The following is a 22177-nucleotide window of genomic DNA, read 5'->3' as shown; positions in this document are numbered from 1 at the left end:
TTAGAATTTTTGTTGTATGGCCACGTCTTCTCTGTAGCATTTACCGAATGTGGATTTGTGATTTGTCCTTGATGCGGTGATATATAAGACGATGACTATCCCTTTGAATGGTTTCAGACTACAATTCCCAGCATGCAAAGCGCTTTGACCTTTGTGATGATTTGACCAGATGAACGGTCATGATAGGCTAATATAGACACATCATGTGTCTTACTAGCCAATGATACTCCAAGTTTTGTGGGACTATTTGCCGGATATGCACATTTAAGGAGTTTTTTCTCCAAATACGTGACACGTGTGAGGTGAACAAGCCCCTGGATTGGGCAAAATGCGCGTCCTCTTCTTCCTTGGACATCCGACTTATGCAGTGATCGGACTCCAAGTAGCCTTACCCTGGGATCGTATGTATGCCTGTAACTGACCTTGTGTCACTACAGACATTTTTCTGCTATGGGTTATATGTGAATCTGTAAATGACCCCTGCGTCAATACAGACATTCCTTGCATGAGCATTTCGCAGAGCTTTAACATTGTGATTACACTGTTCTTTTGCTGATTTAGGTAGGGAAATTACTCCCCTATTTCAGCTTAACATACACCTATATATAGTGCTATTTCAGGTAATTATTCCTCTTACTAAATTCACTCACCCAATGAACCGGGTGGTTTAGATTAAATTTGTTGTGCATTCTAGCAAATGTTGAATACTACATGAACCTACTATTCACATGATTGCATATATTTGATTGCTCATTACCAATGCAGAAGAACAGCACACAGTTTCTCTATCCACAGTGAGTTGTCAATGATGTGGGAGGATCAGCATCACACTGGAAGCTTATTTTAATTATGTATCTTATGAGCCTTGTAAGGTCTGAGATACATTTTGAGATATATCATTCTATGCTGGCTGCTGTGGTAATCATTTAAGATTAAGTTGTTGTAATGTGTTATCAGTAATCATCTATCGACAGGATTGGATTGAATCATCTGCTATGTTATTTATTGAATTATTAAGAATGTATTACTTATCAACTGCCTATTAATAGGATTAAAACTTAATCATCTATTATACAGACCATAATAAGTGTATCAATGTTATTTTGGATTAATATATCAGCACCATTGTCATATGAACAGCATATACATAACAGCTCATTTGAACATCTTTTTGACTGATTGATGACAATAGTAATCAGTCAGACTATTATACTTGACTGTTTTACCTCATATGTTTAATCATGTGACTAACTGTATAATAGCAATTAAAGTACGCTCATGCAATACTCTTACTCTTATTGCTCATGCAATACTTTTATTGATACTGTGTATTATTTAATAAAGTGGACTTCTCTGGTGAGTTATTCCTACATAAACTCTTACGCTGTGTGTACCTGGGCATTTACACTCCCCAGTTGGGAATCATCTACAATCATACCATACTGGATATGCCCAATCTCGTCTGATCTTGGAAACTATACAGTTTTGGGCCTGGTTAGTACCTGGATGGGAGACCACTTGGGAATACCAGGTGCTGTTGGTCATTAAAACTGGAGGTAGATTGGGACGATTGGTAACTCAGCAGAGTGGCAACTCTATATCATTATAACAACCCATATATATCCATAAGATGAGATACTTTTTCGCAATGGTTATTTATTTACGACCAGGGTACTTACCTATCCACATGTATATATGAACGCATGTGGAGATTTTATTTCATTTTTCAGTACATTATATTTTCGCCCTTATCATATGACTTTAAATTCTGTTTGAAGAGATATTCATTTTCAAAATAATTTTTTAATATAACTGATTAAAAGTTAATTTTTTCCAGACAGAAAGAGGTTGGATTATTCACTGTTTATGTGTTCATACACCAACCCTTTTTCTATTGGCAGTGCATAGAAGGTTGTGGGACATTTGGTCAGGTAGGGTGTAATCGATATCACTTTCAATTATCAATCAATAAATATGATTGAAAGTGGACATTTGTCATGAAGAGTGCCCCAGCTTATAGCCCTCTCTTTCTCTTTTTGTCTTTCATATTTTGGATTCAATAAAAGTCCCTTCCTCGAGATCATGGGTGCCATTTCACACAGGATGCCAGAGGGTTATGGTGGGCTGTGGGCTTTATTACTAAGTCAGAATCAGAGAAGGGTTGTAGGGTGGAACTATGCCCTGTTGTGGCAGACTGTGAAGGGCTGTGGGTTGCCTGCAGCACTAAAAAGACTGTGTCAGTGAAGGTCTATGGGGCACAAGCACTACTATTGCACTACAACCTATGACTGTGTCAGACTGTGAAGGGCTGTGGGTGCATGTGAAATTAGATGGCTTGATCCAACTTTGGCTCATGAGTAAGACCATGAGACCAGACACTATTACTAGTGTAGAAACCATGGACTTGTGATATGCAAGGATGCTGGACTGGAAGCAAGGCAATTATCCAGGCCACTGGGCAAACCATCGCCTAGTGACCTTGGAGGCCAACCATATCAGGGATATGCTCCAGCAACATGGGTGACTCCAGAACTTAGAATAGCATAGTACTGGTAGATAGGAACTCAGAACTCAGGCCAGGAATCAGTCTTATGTATGCAGAATACATCTTAAGAAAGTTGCAACACTGGTACAGCTATAATGCAAGATCTGGAACTGGAACCAGTGAAGAACTCAGTAACTGAGAGTTAGGAAACATAATACAGCTACTGAACACCTCAGTGCACAGACTGTGTACCTCACACTAAACTCTAGCCCTGGAATCAGCATCCTTCTCTGAACCAGCTCGAGACAACATCACACAGTGCAGGGAAACCAATTCCACTTAGCAGAATAGTACTACTTTATATCTGGACAACTGCTGAGCACAGAGTAGAACAGCAAAAACAACTAACATGCAATGTCCCAGTGGTATTAAGGAAATAGACCGCAGATGAGCATATAGACTCAGTAAAGACAGGCAACTGTTCACAGGTAAATGGAAGTGTTATCCTTAAAGGCTGGGGTGTGATGGTTAAGCTGACTTGTATGCAGTATGGGAAATGCAGGACAGGCAAGTAACAGAGCACAGTGGTGGATGGTTTCAAGTTAGTAGACAGCAAGGAGGCTGCAATGCTTGCAGGTGCTGGAGACACAGCAGCAAGTGAGTAGCATGTCTGAGCAAAGCATGAAAGCTGCAGTGCTGACAGGACTGGAACCCAGGAGAACAGCATGGATACTGTGATGCTGGCAGGTGATAGTAACACAGCAACAGGTGGATAGCAGGTCTGTAACAGCATGGATGCTGTTATGTCAACTTGTGAGCAATACTCAGCAAAGATGGTAAATAGCTGGAATCAGCAAAGTAGCAATGAAGACATGTATAGAGGATTCAGAGTAAACCTGAAGCCTTGAACTGTCCAGGGTAGGAAAATATTGTTCAAATAATGGGTTGCACACAGGAACTGGTTTAAATAGGGAGTGGTCTCTAGCCATAGCAGACCAGGTGAGCAAACAGGTATAGCAATTAATCACAGGGATACAACCCTGTAAAATTTGAAACAGCAATGAATGAATGCTTTTAAAAGGAATGCTAAAACCCCAATTTGTGACATGGGGATACAGTAAGTCCACAAAAGTGAAACAACATTATGACATCTGGTAAGGCCTAAAAGTATTGCCCACAATTATTGACACCTCCTATCATGACTCAATCTGATACAGTGACCATCAATAGAATGGTGGAGGATTATTTTAATGACAACGTATAATTTAGTATGTCAGTCCCTACTACTAGAAGAAAAAAAAGGGAATTTGGAGCCCTGTGTACAAAGTAGTTTTGCTCTACTTAGCTGCCCACCCTCCAGTGTGTACTCGGAAAACATGTGTAGCACAGTCGGGAACCTTGTGAGCAATTGGACTAAATGTAGAAAAGCTGATGTTCATAAATATGAACTACAAATTCCATGAGGAACACCTTTACTGTCAATTACATCAACATACAGAGACTTTAATGGTAAAATCCATTGGGATGAGCTAATATTGTGTGATCATGATGTTAACATTGATAAGAGTGAGGAGAATGAGGATGATAATGACATTTTCTCATTGTAGAGAGGATTAATAACACTATTAGCTTATGAAGAAATGCGAACAAGAGGAGAGATACCTATTTGGCGCTATAGAGATATGAAGCAAATTTGTTTAGGGTGTATATAGAGTTCACTCACTAGCACTTGGAGGAGCTGACCCTCCTTCAATTGATAAACAAAAACTAGAAAAGGATAGTGGAGCACTGACTTTGACTGACCAGGTACATGTATTGGGAAGATAAGTCATATTTAAAACATGTTTAATTCATATGAAAATATTAGAAAACTGTAATTTAGTTGTAATTACACCAAGAAACTCAGTCAAAATATATATACATACAAAAATAGTACAAAATAAATAAAGATAAAAACCTATAACATTCACAACATGTGATGCAGATAAATCTGATTCAGAAAAAAAGTATATTAAAATTCTGTCAACCAGGGTTAGTAGTGAAAAAGTCTGCTTAATACTGTCCAGCCTTATTAGCAGTCAAAAGCAAGCAAGTACAACAGCCAATTGATTAGGATGCCTTCAATTAGTAGCAGAACATAATAAGCAGTGTCAGTGTGGTGTCTTCATAAATTAAATAGAACCTCCTAGTGTTGATCAGACACTGGGGAATTAATATAGATGTGTAATTGGTCACATTTGCACTCAGATGTTTATAGGCTGTCAATTCAACTCCTGCACAATAGGAGATAGAGTATCCCCATTCACATGCACCTCCGGAATTAGACTGCATTAACTCCGCTTGTGGGAGGAGGTTACTCACTGTGCACAGTGTCCCAATGGGTGCAGCACTGACAGCTGGTTGTAGTGAGATGAGTCTTAGTGCTGCATACTGCAATCCTAGATTCTGTGTGTGCCAGCTTAGGCTTAGCTGCTTGATGCTCGTGGCGTGTAATGCTGGCTACTTCCTGGTATGATGTCAGGGGGCATGGCTTAACTCGTTTCTCGGCCAGGTTCCATTTTGTCAGAAGCACTTGGCCCTCTTAGGTTACCCCCTTTTATATGGCTGCCAGCCAATCTGCTGTTATAAACTAACAAGTATTTGTAGAAATACAGTATATAGAGGCCCATTTAAGTAAAACAGATGGAGACTCTCATAGACACCAATGATAATCTCTAAAATGGGTTTAGCTATATATTTGTATTGATTCAAATATAATGTATTTGGTCTGGCATCACTATATAAACACAAGCATAATAAAAAAACACACATGATGTGTGTACTGTATTTACGGTTAATAGAAATATATAAACGGACCAAATTGGACCTTAATTAGATTGTCAAAATCTCATAAAGAAACATGTCAGAAAATACTTGTATAATTAGGGCTACTGTATTAATAAATACACCATAAAAACTATATATTACTTAAAAAATCAGCATTCCAAAAACAAATATTTAAATATTCGTAAAAACATATTCACAAAAACCATAAAGATGTAATAAATTTGATTGTTTAGATAATGAGTCTGGAACACAGTTCTATTATAGAACCAATCATTACCCTTATAATAATAGGACAAATATTGGATGAGAGAGAGAATCTTGGCTGTAGGACTCACTTGCTTTTGACTGCTAATCAAGCTGGACAGTATTAAGCAGACTTTTTCACTACTAACCCTGGTTGACATAATTTTAATATACTATTTTTTCTGAATCAGATTTTTCTGCATCACTTGTTGTGAATGTTATAGGTTTTTATCTTTATTTATTTTGTACTGTTTTTGTATGTATATTTTGAGTGAGTTTCTTGGTGTAATTACAACTAAATTGCAGTTTTTTAATATTTTCATATGAATTAAACATGTTTTAAATGCAACTTATCTTCGTAATACATGTACCTAGATGATGGCATGTGGAAGGTGCACTCGCCCTGTGGGTGCAATGATGAGTGGGGAGTGTTGGACTGTGTATGTGGTTGCTAGTGTGTATGGTGTGGATGAGTGGTGTCCCACATGTCACAGCCTATCAACAAGATCCACAGCACACATCACCAGAGGCAGCCCAACCCCCCATGCCTCACTACACAGCGAATTCAGCAGCCTATCCCCACACAAACCCATCCCCCACCTCTTTATCCACCATTGGCCACCCACATCACATGACCTCCACCAGGCACAGGATTTAAACCCCATGCCTGCAACATCACTCTCCTTACCTCCTTGAAGAAGGCAGAACCCCTGCCAAAATGCATTGGAGACCCCACTACGCCCACACTCCAGACCCACGGCCTACGCCCACCAAAGCTCCTTATCCCAACGGGGACCTCTGGTTGGCCTCAGCCATCCCATCCTTACCGCACCCGCACTTGCTGGTGCAAGCACCTCCACCCCAACCATACCTACCGCAGAAGTGTCACACATAAATCCCATCTCGGGCAGTCCATCTACCTGCCAGAAGAGTGACTCACACCGCACCCCCAGCTCTCACAGGGAAACTGACCCCCCACCCCAGTGACCCAGCACCAGCGGCAGTTTGCACAAGCAGCTTAACCCCACTGCTGCATCCTCAACCACCAGCATCACCCGGTCGCTGACCGCCGCAAAATAAGAGATCATCGTGAACAACAGCTATTCATCTTCACCACCAAAGTATCTCCACTCAGCCAATAAGAACTGCAGCAACGCAACACCCCAAAGGCCTTACCGACTTCAGGCCGTACCTACCGGTAGGTATAAGACTTCTAGACTCTGATTCACATGTGTGATGCTGCCAGGTGATTACACCCACCCACCACAAAATCTATCTGTTCCCTCTCCCCCATCCCACCCACTGAGACTTCCAAGACTGTTGACCGTAGTGTCCAGCAGGGGTAACGTGCCAGTCAATAGAACTGCACGGAAAGGAGCCCCCTGAAAGGGTTGACCCACCTCTCCAGTCTCTCCCCCTCTCTCACCCAACACCACAGCCACCTTGTGCCCAGGACTACAGAGGAGAAGCACTGTGGCTACTCCAATAAAACAGTTTACTCCCACCCTGTGTCCGCCTCTCTCATTCTATTGGTCCACCCTTCCCCACTCATCCACACCATACACACTAGCAACCACATACACAGTCCAACACTCCCCAATCATCATTGCACCCACAGGGCGAGGGCACCTTCTGTACCCCATTGACTATAACCAATTATACGCCTGCGATCAGGAAGTGCAGCACTCCACTCACTCATAAAGAACACCTTTCAGCCTATTCACACACCACATCTGCCCACACAGGAGAGCGCAGTCCTACCCAACCATTACCACTAATACATGTACCTAGTCAGTCAAAGTCAGCGCTCCACTATCCTTTTCTAACACTATTAGCTGCCTTAGGCCCACTGGTAGCTTGTTTTGAGCGGGTCCAAACAAACCAAGCACTTTAGCCACAAATGTGGCAGCACCTTTATCTGAAGTGCTTTTTTGTAACCTGTGCATGTCATTTTTAATATACAACAAAGGGTGATTGAGAGGACAATTCCATCTTGAACCACTTTTCTTAATATGGACTGCATTTTGGAGGGCATTAGGGATGGTCTTTTTTGTATAGACAAACATTTTTAGATGTTATTGCTCTGATACATTACTAATTTGCAACACATATTTAACCAGAAAAGAGTACAGTTTTAATAGCTAAGCATTCCTGACAAGGTTTGAAACAAGTTCCCAAGAAACTTAGTAGTTGCCCTGCCCAGAAACTCAAAATCAGCCTATCTTACACAAACAAAAATGAGGAGGCTAACCCGCTGGCCATACTCTTCTCCCTCATAAATTTTCTTAGTTAATTTAATGTAATTGTTTTATTGACTATCTAATCAATTAGTCCTTCCTTCAAATGTCTTCCACTCATACATACTCCATCTCCATTTCCCTGAACTGCACTCAGGCCTCTAACCTAGTTCTTGGTTAATGAAAACATACTGTACTTGGCTTCTATTGGGCCATACGGTTTATTAAACTGCCACCCTGTCTGCCACTGCTGTGTGGCAATTTTCATACAGTAGGGGCCAAATGTAATAGGGTAAGAGTTTAGAATATGTGAGTTTTCTCACACTTTTTAATGTCGCCCTATCCAAGAACATGCACACTCGCATGTTTTTCAGACTCAAAAATCTCTCATGATTTAAACTCTCATCCAGATGTTTTCCCATTTTGAAAATACAACTCGACCAATGTAAAAGTGTGAGAGATTACTGCTAAACTCTCACCCTAATACATTTGGCCCTAGATGTGCTATAATCTTTTAAACTGCCGTGTGTTTGTGCCACTACTCTGTTGCTTAGTTTAGACAGCAAGTCTTTGGCCAATGTTGGTGAACAAGAATGTGAACTGACTTGATCAAAATTGACTAGAAATAAATGCTATTAAGGTTATTACTACTAGAGGAACAAAAACAGGCACAAATTACATGATTTTATCTGGTATTATAATTAAAAAAAAATCTAGATCCAAAACCAAAATACAGGGGTTCAGTGAATATCTGTATTTCTCACTACTAGCTGCAGCAAAACTTCTGATTGCAAAGTACTGAAAATAGTCTTAACCTTTCCTCCATCCCTTAAAAAGTTTACTTGACAAATTGCATGCATGGAGAATATTACATAATATTTATAGAACAAAGAATTTACATTTAAATTTGTCTTCACCCCATTGATGTACAAAGAAGGATAACATATATATATCAATGTGGTTTGATATTCTGTCACTTTGAAATTCTATCTTTTTCTCTACCATGAAGATCAAAACTTGTGATCCTATTTACTTTGTGTGTGTTATATTTCATCTACCTTTTGAAGAGCTACAGAATTGTATATTCTTCTTGCCCTTATTTTCCCAATCACCAGCCTCCCCCCCTTTCTTTATGGATTTTTAAAACTACAGAGTATGCCTATTTTGTAAAGTACTGTATTTGTCTTGTATTTTTGCTATAAATATAAAAATAACCCCAGAGCTCTGTGGGGGCTGATGCAATTCAAAACATTATCATTTCCCCAAAGGTATATTTGTGTTAATCTGTGAACATTGTGCATAGACTAATAGTGTATAAAAATAATCCATTTAACTCTCTTTCAGTCCAGTAAGAATTTAGAGGACACTGTTACTGTATTGGTAAGTTCTTAATGATTACATATAGAAATTAAATGTAACTCAATTTCACATGAGTGATATTAATTTATATTAGGGGGATGGTTTGTGACTTGCTAACAAAAATGTAGTTGAAAATCTTATGATTAATACATAGCAAAAAAGTATATAAAACAAATGTAAGAAAAAATTTATTTTTTGCTGGTATGTGGGTTAGAAAAGTGTAGTATTCAAATACAGATTTTTATAAATCATTAACTTACAGATTAATTTTTATTGACAAAATTAAATCTGTATGATTTTATTTTCCTTTGTTTAATTATTTTAAAAAACATCAATGTGCCTGGAAACATGGCGGTATGGGGTATGGCATATTATAAGGTCAGATTATTTTTTAGAGATTGTAGAAGTTATTACAAATGCACACATAGTAGAATCTAATGCAAATCAAACAAAATAAGTTAATGTTTGTAGGCCTGATAATGTATTATATATAAAATAAAAATAACAACTTTACTTTTTATCATAATAATGTTCTTATAAATGTCAAACTATTTGCAACAAATCCCCTCAAAAAATGCCTAAAATAAGTCTGAAAGTTTTATGCTGCATTTTTATTTTGTTTCTATCATACAATCCACAGCCTGAAACATATGTTACTACTGTAGCAGAGAGGAAATGTACAGATTTGGATAGAGGCAAGTGACTGGTTCAAGTGCCAGTCCAGTTGTGACCAACCTGTGGCTCTTCCATTGTTCTGATGCAGATCCCCTGACTGACTCCTCTGATAGGCATATAGCTGTTCAGAGGAGGCTCGTCCTTTGTTGCAGCAGTCTGCTCCATTCTGGAGGCATGTATGGTGGTGATGTCATGCCGCAAACAGGAGCCGGAGCTCAACTTGTGACTGAACCTGCAGCCATGAGGAGGATGTGGTCACAGATGCCAGACCCTACCTACGTGACACAGATAGTCGGCAACAAGGTAAGAGCTTTGGAGTTTCTTATTTTTTATATTTTATTTGTGACATGTGGGGGGCTAGAGTGGCCCATGGAGTAGGAGGGAGTGTGGGGGAAGATGGCTGGACTGGAGTGGCCTGGGAACAGAGGGAGGGCTGGAGTGGCATATGTGGGTCTGCTGTTGTGACACATGAGAGTCTGCTGGAGTGACAAATGAGGTGCTGGAGTGACACTTGAGGGTTTGCTAAAGTGACACATGGGAGGTTGCTGGAGTGCCAAATTGGGGGCTGAAGTGACACATGAGGGGGACTGGGGTGACACACAGAGGGCTGGAGTGACAGATGGAGGGGGGCTGAATTGTATTATCTGAATCTGTTTTTTTTCAGTGCATTTTATGTGGATCTGTTTTTTCAATGTTTTTTATATTATTCTGGCTTTTTCTTTCCCTTTAATAGTTACCTCCACAGTGATTGTGTGAATATGCTTTTATATGCTCCTACAAAAATAATACCAGGGGCATGGCATAGCTGGCACAAGGTCACACCTCTTTTTGTATGTGCGCCTTTGGTGTGTGCATGGTCTTGGCTCTTTGACATACATACAGATATCTTATGGCTCTTTGCCTCTGACTGGTTGGCCACTCCTTTGCTATTCAGTGAGGGAAGAGAGAATTAGAGGGGAATAAGAGCTACAGACTGCAATAAAGAAGGTAAAGCTGCTCAGGTTTTTTAAGTTTTTATTTTATAAGAAAATAACAATGAAGAATCAGACATCAGTGGAATATTTTCTCATTCTGGCATTTTCTGCTGATCTAAAAATTAAGCCATTACTTTCCAGTTTATTGTTCTTGATATATTTGGTTGGAGTACTGGTGAATTCCTCTATTATAACAGTAATATTCCTGGACCCACAGTTACATAAACCAATGTATCTCTTTATCTGCAATTTGTCAATTGTAGACCTATTATACACAACAGTCACTGTCCCTAAGTTTCTGGACATGTTATTATCAGGACATAATATTATAAGTTTTGCACAATGCTTCACACAGTTTTACTTCTATCTGGCTATTGGTATTACAGAGGATATTCTGTTATTCATCATGGCGTATGACCGATATGTTGCTATATGTCTCCCCTTACACTATCACCGCATCATGAGCAGGAGAAACTGTATCCTGATAACTATGGGACAATGGATGACATCATGTTCTAATGCATTAACATTTATGGTCTCTGTTTTATATATGTCGTCCTGTCATTCTAATACAATCCACCAGTTCTTCTGTGATGTCAGATCTCTTACTATGACCACCTGCACAAGCACAGAGCTGCTTTATATAGTAATTATTATTGAATGCTTGTTATTTGGACTTGGTCCATTTTTATGCACTTTGATATCCTACATTAATATAATCTCCATTGTCTTGCATGTTAAATCCAGTGATGGAAGAAGAAAAGCCTTCTCCACCTGTTCATCCCATCTCTCCATCATCTGTATGTACTATGTATCTGCTCTGTTAACTATTATGTTGCCATCATACTCTGATGCTCTGGATTTTGTGTTCGCCTCATTCTATACAGCAGTTACACCGATATTAAACCCTATCATATGCAGTCTACAGAACTCTGGTGTAAAAGAGGCTCTGAGGAGACAAATGAGGCTGAGACACTAGTAATAATGAGGGATGTGTACCAACCCCAGTGTTTTGGTTTTGATTTTGGATCTGTATCTCCTTCAAGGTTTTTGATCTGGATTTATTTAAAAAAAATAGATAAAAAGCTTTAAAAACAGCTAAAAGCATGTAATTTATGCATTCCAAAACCCAAAATTCAGATTTAAAATCTGATTTCCATACTGCAAAAAGATCAGAACCGTGACCCGGATTTACCCGGATTCACAAAATTCGGGTGGATTCGTATTTAAGGAGAACCGAAATGCAAATCTCTAGTAATTTTTATTCGGTTCTTATCGCCAAATTATCGCAAGTTCTGATTTCTATTATTGGCTATCCAAAACATGTGACAGCCAGATAGCCAATATGATTCAATTTTTGAGATCCTAACACATCAAAGTAAATCTGTACTGCACTTCTCTACTAGTAATAATGAACAGTACAGTACATTGACCCAACTATTTGATAGTTCTCCACCATTTGTGTTATAGCCTTGGAACCTGACAAAAGGTAAAATGTCATATGAGAGATTAAAAAGATGTGTACATTTCACAAGTAATTTAACTATAAAAAAGCCAAATAAAACTACAAAAGTTTAAAAAATGAACAGATACTCTGTCTTTCTCTTTGACATTAGCCACACAATGGCAAACTGTACTATTATAGTTTCTAAGATGGTTTTGTTTTGGATGTATCTGTATAAGTGTCTGACAACCACTAGTCAGTGGGAAAAATTATTTTTACCAGCAGTCACATCAATTCAATGATACCCAAAGGGAGTAAATTGCATGCATCATTTCAGCTGCTGTACTTCTAATCTTCTAATTCTAAATTGCTGAAAAATCTGAGGTGATGACAAAGACTTACAAGTGCAATAGGCAATATCGATACAATTGAGAAAAAGCATTACTACACTTGTGTCCTCATACACTGAATCACAAGTTGCACCAAATTGCCCCTCTTGGCATGCAGGTTGCTGTGTGATTGGCTCATCCCGATCAAAATGAGCAGGACTAAAACAACCATAAGTGACAAAACAACATTGCTAGCTTACACTGACCACTGGGCTTGTAAAACTTGTACATCTGTGTGTGTGACTGTGGGATGAATTCAATTCCCACGATAATTTTTTGTGCGGTAAAAATGGGACTTTAAAAATTTTTTTTTCAGGCAATACAATTACCCTCTGTTTTTAAACACATACCGTAGGATCTGGCATAAGTTCTTGAATCCATGTGTTTTTGCGATGGCGACTGCAAAAAACGGCACGTATTGGGGGTTTTGTTTTACCTGCCCCATGGCAGGTGAAAAAAAATCCCATATGGTGCTGGCTTCCTGTGAGCAGCCCAGCACATGCTTCTGTGTGTTGGGCTGCAGTGCGATGGACACTGGTGCCACTGAGCAGCAGCAGCAGTCTACTCTAGTCTGATGCACCACAGATCTGCCCCTGGCTGAGAGTCTCACAGAGCACCCCTCCACAGCACGGACACTTTTTTTTGTTTTGTTTTCTAAGGGGGCATAACCATGCTACCCACAATTAGGTCAGACCCCCTGATACTTTCAGAGTCTTCAGGGCTAATTGAATTAGCCTGGGGAATAAATTAGCTGGTGGTAGAGTAAAAATGTCTGTGGCTTTTTCTCCTGCTATGTTCTGTTGTGCTTCATCTCAAACTGTGTATGTGTGTTGTACCCCTTGTAACCAGTCCACTCCGTATGTAAGTGAGGGATAGGGTTCTAGAGGTCAGAGGATCCATGTCTGGTATTAGGTGTTAGCTTTTATCTGATGATGAATTTTGAATGGGGTATTAATACCCCAGGACACAACCTCCTCATGCCTTGAGAAAGATACCAGCTTGGTATTCTAATGTACTGGCGAGGAGGAGGAAGAGTGGATGCAATTTTCCCGGGATGCCTGGTCTTTTATTCTAACATTGCCAATTTTGTCTACCTCATGATTTAGACATATTGAACTGGTGAGAGTCCATTTTTTACCCTTTTAAAAGTTTTATTGTTTATTCTATGTGTGTGTTCAAAATAAATACAGTGTTACACTATTTGAGAATTTCCATCAATCTCCCATATATGTACAGCCAGAGATGAATTGAAGGACCAGTGTGAACATGGAGTGTGGCACCCTCCACATCATGCAATTCTGTCTACTGTGAAATGTGGAGCACTCATTCTGGTATGTGTTCTTAAGTTATATGTTTTTAAAGTTATTTATCTTATGAGTCTCCTTATAGTATCTGGTGATATGGAGAGTTCTGGATCTAGAGACATGAGAACTTTAATTACATTATGTAGTGGATACTATCCAGTGCCAGTGGACCCGGTGGTGAAATGTATTTTTGGTTTGCTGTGTTGGTAAAGTGTGGGTGACACTTTTTCACTTGTGGAATCACTAGGCAGCTTTTAGGTGCACTTATCTCTGCCACATTGCATGGTTTGTCGTCCCTGTCATACATTATTAACACTTTTGTGGTAAAGGTTTCTACCACCTATTGTGTAGGGTTGGGTACGGGATGATCATGCTCGGGATCCCAGCAGTCAGAATCCCGATGTTGGCAACCCAATGGGGTTAGGACACTGTCACCAGTTGGTTGGTATTCTAACCCTCCCCCCCTCCCTGGTGCCAAAACCTAACCTCCCCTCTAGTGCATAAACCTAATGTCCCCCTACCTGCACACTAAATCTAAACATTCCACCTTAGTGCCTAACCCTAATCTTCCCCCTAGTGCTTAACCCTAATCCCTAACCCTAGCCCTCCCCAAAAAAACGCTACTGACCTTTGGGATGCCGTCGGTAATGATGCCAGCACCAGGATTCTGACGTGTTGGGTTCCTAGCACCAGCATTCTGAACACCAGAATCCTTGTAGTCTGTATTATGACTGCGTCCCATTGTGTGTTAATCTGTTTGTAAGTATCCAATGCACTTATTAATGTTTCCTCCTTAATACAATGCTGTGCTTTATACATGAGCAATAATAATATATGGTGTATATGTACAGTACATCATGAGGATATTATAAGTTCCCAAGGAGTATAATGCCAATATGATGGAACTAAGACACAGAGAAAACCCTCTTTGCTCTAGTCACAGAATTCCAAACTCACTGTTTATGTCAGACATCTACAATTTATTATTTACAAGAGTTTATAAATGTCTTTGTGGGAAAGCAGCCATTGTGGCATTTCCTGACTGAAAATCATGGTCTAAACAGCCTCTGTTCTAAAGACAAATTTGTAATAGGGTCAAACCAGTCTTCACCCTCATAGATAGTTTAGACACAATTGGGCATGAGGTTTAGCAAGGAAAAAAACCTTGAGCACAAGTTTGAATTACCGCGGGTATGCACGCTCCCGATACCCGTGGTATCCAATTTAAAAAAAATGGTTGCGGGGTTTTCAGAACTGAAAATGTTTGGGGTGAAAATGTACAAAGTACAGGAAAATGGGTTAATTGGTGAGGGACAGGTATATGGGCGTGCTATATAAATGGGATAGATTGCAGGTGGGTGTTAGAGGTGTATTGTAAAGTTCTTTTTAAAAGTGGCTTAATATGACACAAATATATATATACTTATAGGCATTTTTATACACCCCTTATTTAAATACAATATTTATTTTGCCAAAAAGCACTTGCTTTCTGTCATTATTTCACTGTTTTATAAAAATGAATATAATAACCAAATGACACAATTTAAGAACTCCAAATACTTTAATTATGGTCACAAATAGTCTTCTATACTGTGACCCTATATCAGTTCGGATGTTTTTTAGGTTGCAGGTACATTTGCCTATTTTCACCTATACAAATTGTGGGTAAAAGCAGAAAGAATTTTTGCACAAATACTGCATCGCAACTTTTGCAATTGAATTGTGCAAAAAATGGCAGTGTACATAGATGCGATAAGTGAAATTCTTGCACAAAGTGTGCTATAACTTAACAGGCAAAAAGTTATCACTTTTTTGTGGATAATTGAATTCCTCCCTAGTTTAAAAGCATCCTATATGTAGAAAGAATACAGTAGCCCAACAAGGCCTACCATTCTATAAACTAGACTACCTACCACATTAAATTAAGGATCACTTTTTTTTGTAAAAGATTGGGGCAATGTGGGCTTTAGAACCCCTCCATCAGTGGATTATTTTGTTTCAAAAAAGAGACTCCCCTCTTTCAAGACAATGCCACAATGTGTGTGTGAGCCAGTATGGGGGAGATGGAGCACAATTTGACCTTCCCCATCTATTCAAGACAATATTTTTCATATAGCTGTGTGGATATTGTCTGATAATCACAGGTGATCACCACCCAGTAGCTGCTAAAGGAATAACATAATTTTAAAAATGGAAATCCCCATGTGATAGTGCTAATAGTGCACTCCCATCCATACATGGAACTTGTCTATTTTCCATAGTGCGGGGTAATTGTCAGGTGATCACCAGACAATAGTTACTAGAGGGACACATTATTTTAAGGTCACACTTCCCCCTTTCAAATATTGCTGCCCACTTGGTTGTGGGCTGTCATTATGGAGGGGTGATAGGACACTTAATGCCCTCCCCCATATATATAAAACAAACAGTTTTGGTAGTGTGGGGTAACATTTTCTGGTGATCACAACTAAGAGGCCCAACATAGGATATTAGATCATTATACCTAGTGTAAGATATCTGTCTGAAATTTGGTGGATTTCTATATATGTTCAAACCCAAAAATGAAAAAACACATATATTTCTCAAATTAAATAAATATGCATAAACATAAGGAAAACAATAAAATAAATAAAAATTTTAATCTGCAATGATACATTAATTTAACAGTACAATGTAAAATCGGGTTTGCATGTGCAAATATAACTCAGTGTTTGGTACTAAAGTGTAAGCATAAAAAAGTCACAGTCTCATAGATTTTTAATACAAAGTACCATACCATGCAAACAGAGCTGATCTGGCTCTTAGATTGGTAAATGAAGGTTCAGTGATTGTAATGATTATTCCTGAGTGTGCACCTCTAGTAGACTAGACTAAGTTCTCTAAATGGGAAAAAATAAAGTGTCACTAATGATTCTTTAGGGAAAAACATGCCAATTTGCTCCATGGGCTATATTCACAATGATTAATAATGTACACCCATCTGATGATCGGCTACCTGCCGCTGACAGAGAGATCCCCTCCTGTCAGCTGAGATTCTTGGTCATACTAGCAGCTGGCACCGGGCGCTGCAGATAGCAGTCTGGTTATTAACACAGATTCACAATAAGCAAGCAAGTGTGATTAGGGGCAGTGAGTTCAAATTACCTCTGTGCACTGTAAAAGTCAATGGGAGATGTGCTCACTGCCGTTGTAATTGTATAGCAGCACTCCCGAGATGGGTTCCTTGGTAAATTGTCACTGTTGTAAAACAGCAGGGTAGCAGCAGGAGTCTTCAGCCCAATGAATAGCCTGGAGTAATAGCAGAGTCTCTTAGCTGTGAATAGCAGCATAGTTTGCCCACCACTGTGGCCTTTTTCAAGCTGTGGTACAGTTTATGCTCAAACCTGCATAGTTCACAATTCCAACTACACATTCAGTTAGTTAGGGCTAGTTAACCTTCCCGTATGTTTTTGATGTTTTAGAGGAAAGCAGTATACCCAGAGGAAACCCACACAAACTAGAGATGTGAGGTTCAGTTTTCCTGAAAACATTAACACACCCAAACTTCTGAGATAAATTGAGGCATGTCTTGGTTCTCCCAGCCAAAGATGGGTCTCCGTTTGAGGCAAAACTTCATAGTGCCAAAGAATTTCTGGATTTTTCAAATTTTGGGTTGCATATGAATCCTTCCTTGTCAATTTCCTACTTCCCTATTCCTCCCTAAAGCAGCTCTGCCTTTGTGGGCAGGCTGAAAGTACTGCACAAATCAAGCTGATCTGTGCAAGGTTAGTTGTAAAAGAAAAATAAAGGGCTAATTAAAAAAGTGTGGAATCCTCCCAAATGAATAACTAACCCTGGACCTTTCACCCTGGAAAAAGGAGGAAAAAATGGTCTTGGGTCCCCTCTATTCCCCAATAACCAGCACCAGGCTGAACTACCTGGGTGGCTGATGCTATAGCAGACAGACACACAGTGTGGGGTTCCTTTGCTATAACAAAAACAGAAACAAAAAAAACTATTTTTTATGAAATCATGTTGAATAGGTTTTAAATAAATGTTCTTGACCTATTGCAATTTTAAATAAAAACTGACAATCTCTGATCATTTTTTGGAAAAGAAATTAGCAAGTTATGTGGGTAGGGTGCAAGTATGCATACCAAAAGAAGATATATTTAAAGCTTATCTGGTTGTTCCTATTGCCTTGTAGACATTCTAGATATTTAGATGCAAATTGGCACTGAAAAATTATAAATATCCATGCTTCATCCTCTGAACATGAAAGCTCTGAGTGGGAAAACAATTGGCATAGTTAACTACTTTCAGGACAATGGGTCAACTATGATGGCATATTGTCTTTTTACCCCATAGAGTTTGCCATGCAAGAAAATATGCAATAATTAAAACTATATACCAGTATTCATTTTCCCCAGGTTTCTCTGTCCAGGAGTCTGCTAAGACTAGATGCTTAACCTTCTTTTAGACTAACCCAGACAGTTCCATTGTATCCAAAATTACAGTAACACTTACTGTTCTCACATGGATGGATCCAGATGGTAGAGGTGAATTTTATCCAACTCTGTCACATTGTAAGACCATGTGTAATACTAACCTTAAGTCTAGTTCTTCCATCACTTAAAGGGTGGATTAGGGTACTTCCTACCAAGAAACCCACTACTGAGCAGGTGCAACATTTGGATTAAGTTAAACCTAGCCAAAAAATGATTGTATATGCAGAATGTCTTGGATCACATAAAATAAAATGCTGGCATGTCCTACAAGCTATAGAAAGTGAAAGAGGTAAACTCTTTTCAGAAAATGTCTCAGATAATGTGTTAATTGATAGTTATAAAAAGTAGACTGCATAGTAGCATAAAGGCCATAAGCCAGTAGTAAAGTATGAGGGTTTAATGTGTTCAGAAAAAATAAATTAAGTAAAGTCATGAGTAAGACAGGTCTATGAGATGGATTTTGGAAAACAAACCAATGTAATGCTAAGCCCACAGGAAACTTAAATTTTATCACAAGTGACTGTTTAATACAGTACCTTATCCAAATGAATAATGAAATGAGGATTAACAAAATTCTTTAAAAATAATACAGGCCGATATGCAAGTTGAGAAATGCCATGATATTGAGTGAGTAGGTTATATTAGGATAGTAATGTCTTATATTCTAGTTGTTTAATAGAGCAATTGGAAGGACCATACCAAATGGTGTTGACCACATCCACATCAATTAAGGTTGCAGACAGAAAAACATAGAAAAATGTTTTCCATTGGGAAAAGATTACAAGACAAGTAAGACACACACTAATACAGGTAAAAGGTATAAGACATTGACTTTGATATTAAACCTTTGTTCCATGCTCAAGAAGGAGACAGGCGCAAGAAAAAGATAACCTGGCAAAAAAAAATACCCCTTGTTGAAATGAAAGTGGCATAAGAAGAAGACAAAAGTATTTTTCCAGTCAGTAATCACCATCATTGACACAGATTTTTGCACTGACTGTTATTATTTAGATTTGGCTACCAGATTTACAGTGAGTTTGAATATTCTGGCAAAATGGTAAGTATATAATGATAATTGTACCAGTTTATAATGGTAAATGGTCATTTGAGCTGTGCACAAAACCCTGTGTTCTGTTTTGGGTCTAAATCATCATCATGCTTTGTTTTTGTTTGTTTTTTTCAAAATCACTCTTAATTATCTTGGTTTGGTTTCATTAAACATTAATTAAAACAGCTAAAATAATGTAATTTGGACCTTTTTTTCCTACTTTATTATTAACATCAATTACATTAATTTTCAGTTGTTTCCAGTTAATTTTGACCATCTCACAGCTCATAGTATGGTTTTCACCAATATTGGCCAAAGACTGCAGTGATCAACAGAACAGCAGCACAAACACCTGCAGTGTAAAGGAATATAGCATATCTATAAAACAGAGTGACACAGCAGTGTGGCTATTTATTAAACTATACAACCCTATAGAATGTTTTCATTAATCAAAAACTAATAGCCTAAATGTAAAAACCTACCAATGGAATCGGTATGCAATTCCGCCATTTGTATTGCCGATGGACTAAATACTGATGCTGGAAGCCCTAAACATCAGGATCCCAACTGGGGCTGGTGAGTAACCATCCCCCCTATGGCTAACAGCTAACAGTCCCCTCTTACCTTCATTTGGGATGCAGGGCAGCAGGATTTTGGCATCTGGTAAAAGATAGGCGTCGGTATTTAGATGCCTATCTTTAGCACACTGTTGGGCTTCCAGCATCGGTATTCTGACGTCCAGCATTCCGGACTCTGGTATTTAAACTGCATCCCATTACCAACACACTTCTCCAAGCAGATAATCACAGGCCTCAGTCTAATACAGATGATTCAAGCAAGGGTAAAAGACTCATAGAAATGATAATAACTTAAGTTAATTAATTAATAAAAATCTTCTCCAGCAAGAAAATCACAGGCCTCACGTGAGTAGAGGGAAATAATTAATGAAATCAATTAAATATTAATTTAGGGGGAATATAAATGATTCTAATTACAAGAGGGCATCTATTAATATTTCCAAAAATTTTGGTTTGGCTGTCATAATCCACTGACTTCTTTATTTTCCATAATAATTTACATGTATTCATACTGTTGCCATCACTGTTCACATTCATTGTACAGAAAGATAGTGGAGATAATTGTGCGGAGATTTGGAACCTTGTCATCTTGTGGTCAGAACTTTGCTTTTTGTCAATATAATTTTGATTAGGGGTCAAAAGCCCCAGTAATGTACAGTAACTGTCAAACACATATAATCTTGGCATAGCCCATAATGAAAAGTAGTGTTTGATGGAAATGTCCAAGGACCCTCCCACCCACCATTATGTTGTATATTAAAAATGACATGCATAGTTCAACAAACAAAGCACTTCAGTGACAGGGACTACTACTTTTGTGGCTGAAATGCTTGGTTTGTTTGGGCCCTCATAACAGAAAACATATTTGTGGTTTGGCTAAAACAATGGGCCTAAGGCTTACTCTGTTAATCATCCTCACAGTTGGTAGATGTTGTCATCATCCTCATCATCACCCTCATCACTGTTGTTAATATCATCACCAACACACAAAATTAGCTAATCCCCACTGGAATACACCATGGCAGTCTCTCTTTGTTGTAATTGGTGGCAAAGGTCTTCCTCTTTGAATATGTAGTACATTTTGGTGAACATCAGTTTTCAAAAATCTTTGGAAGTAGCCACTTATGCAAATCATTTGCAAGGTTTTCTGGATGTGCTAAACACTCTTTATAAGAACACACTGGAGGGTGGGCAGCTTAAGTACACCATAACTGCTTTTACAATGGGCTCCAAATTGCCTTTTTTCCTACCAGTGTTTAAAGGAACCATGTGAGATGCTAATTTGTACATTAACATTACCATGAAAGTAGTCCTTTACTATTTTATTCGTGCTCACTGATCAGATAGTTGTAATGCAATGCAACTAGGACACACCAGGAGACTGGACTGATTAAATTCATATGCAACACTTTTATATCTGTGTGACTGAGTCTGATTCTTTAAATGATGTATCAGACTTGTTTTTTTCAGACTCAGTCGCACACAGATATACAATTGTGTGAGGGCTGATGGCTGCCTCAGATGTTTCTTTCTTGGGCAGGATGAATAAACACGTGGATGTATTCATTCAGTGCATTTCATATTAAAAATAAATTAGTCACCCATAAATGTCATGCCTGAACTGAATCATTGTTTGCTGTATTTGCTATGCCCAGTTTTGTACCATGTACTTCCAACCCACTTAATGTTATGCTGGTGTGTATGCCTCCACTGAAGTGCATCCTCCATGGGAAGGATGTACTTCATGTGGATCCATTCACACAGGGTATATCATACTGCCACACATGCGACAGTTTTCGCATATATGCCTTGGGTCCTTGTATGGTTTATCTCCCAAACTGCAACCTTCATAGTATGCCCAACATGGCTGCTAAACCTGGTCCACTCATGGATGGAATGAAAAATACATGGAACTGACTATCGTGGTGGAACCCTACTCCTAGCGTTAGGATGCTGCAACCACCCATTTTTTTCTCATTTATTCTAGACATAACATATTGCACCCAGGGTAATCCTACATAGTGCACCCAAGATGGCTGCCTCACCTGGTACCTTTTGTGGGTGGAATATATAACCAATGGAAGTTATTTCCCAAATTGTCTGAACCAACTATACTTATTGTGCTCTC

General features: G+C 38.8%; 1 pseudogene; it reads left to right on the top strand.

Moving 5' to 3' along the window:
• Window positions 1–1424: 1424 nt before the first annotated feature.
• On the top strand, window positions 1425–1543 carry LOC148534966 (5S ribosomal RNA; annotated as a pseudogene).
• The last annotated feature ends 20634 nt before the right edge of the window (window positions 1544–22177 follow it).

This window comes from Taudactylus pleione, unplaced genomic scaffold (assembly GCF_031769625.1).
Source record: "Taudactylus pleione unplaced genomic scaffold, aTauple2 ptg000061l, whole genome shotgun sequence".
NCBI classification, from domain to species: domain Eukaryota; kingdom Metazoa; phylum Chordata; class Amphibia; order Anura; family Myobatrachidae; genus Taudactylus; species Taudactylus pleione.
This window is presented reverse-complemented; position numbering and strand designations above follow the sequence as displayed.